Genomic DNA, 1011 nt, shown 5'->3' on the forward strand with positions numbered 1-1011 from the left:
GAACTCACTTTGTAGACCAGGCTGGCCTCGAACTCAGAAATCCACCTGCCTCTGCCTCCCGAGTGCTGGAATTAAAGGCATGCGCCACCATGCCCGGCTTTTTTCTTTTCTTTTTTCTTATTATAATAACACAAAAAAATACTTTTTAAGGCCAGTAAGATGGCTCTGCTGTAAAGATACCTCCTGCCAAGCACGATGAGGTGAGTAAAAACCCAGGACCCACAAAGTAAGAAAGAGAGTACTAACTCCCACAAGATGTCCCCTGACCTCCACAACTGACAATTGTGCTCTAGTGCACACATGCATACACTAAATAAATATAAATTTGAATTTTACAAAAAAAAATTCTGTAGTTTATAAAGAACTGTGGCTTTTTCTGCTTTAGAAGCACAAATGGAGAAGACAACGTGTAACGGAAAAACCCTTAGGGCAGATTCTCACGCTGTGTGAACTAATTACCAAGTATGATAGAGTCAAGCACTAGCTCGAGCCGCAAGACCCCAGAAGTCAATTCTCCCCACCACACATAAAGTGACTGCTGTTGTTGGAATATGACCGTCAAAGGCCCTATGCTGCACCACAATTCCCAAAGCAGTAATGCGAAAGCCATGGGGCCTTTGAGAGATGTGTAGGCTATAGGACCTGCAGTACGGGAGTGTGTGCTCTTCCTGTGGGAGTGAGTTGGTTCTTGGAGGAGGTTAGTAATCCTGAGAACATATCCATCACAAGGATTTGACTTCCTCGGCTCTCTCTTGCTTCATCTCTACCACATGAGCTCTTCTTCCCTTCCCCTGTGCCCCAAGATAGCACAAGGCTTTCGCCAGAAGTCAAACCACAGGCCAAGATAAACCTGTTTTCTTGACTAGTCTGCTAGTCTCTAAGGCAGTTTCCCTCAGGGTTAGAGCCCCTGATAGGTTGCCCAAGCAACCCCATACCCATGTGCATACAGGCACTAACTAGACTCAGCTGGCATCTACTCTCTCTCTCTCTCTCTCTCTCTCTCTCTCTCTC

The sequence above is a fragment of the Mus caroli genome, chromosome 12 (assembly GCF_900094665.2).
Source record: "Mus caroli chromosome 12, CAROLI_EIJ_v1.1, whole genome shotgun sequence".
Lineage (NCBI taxonomy): Eukaryota > Metazoa > Chordata > Mammalia > Rodentia > Muridae > Mus > Mus caroli.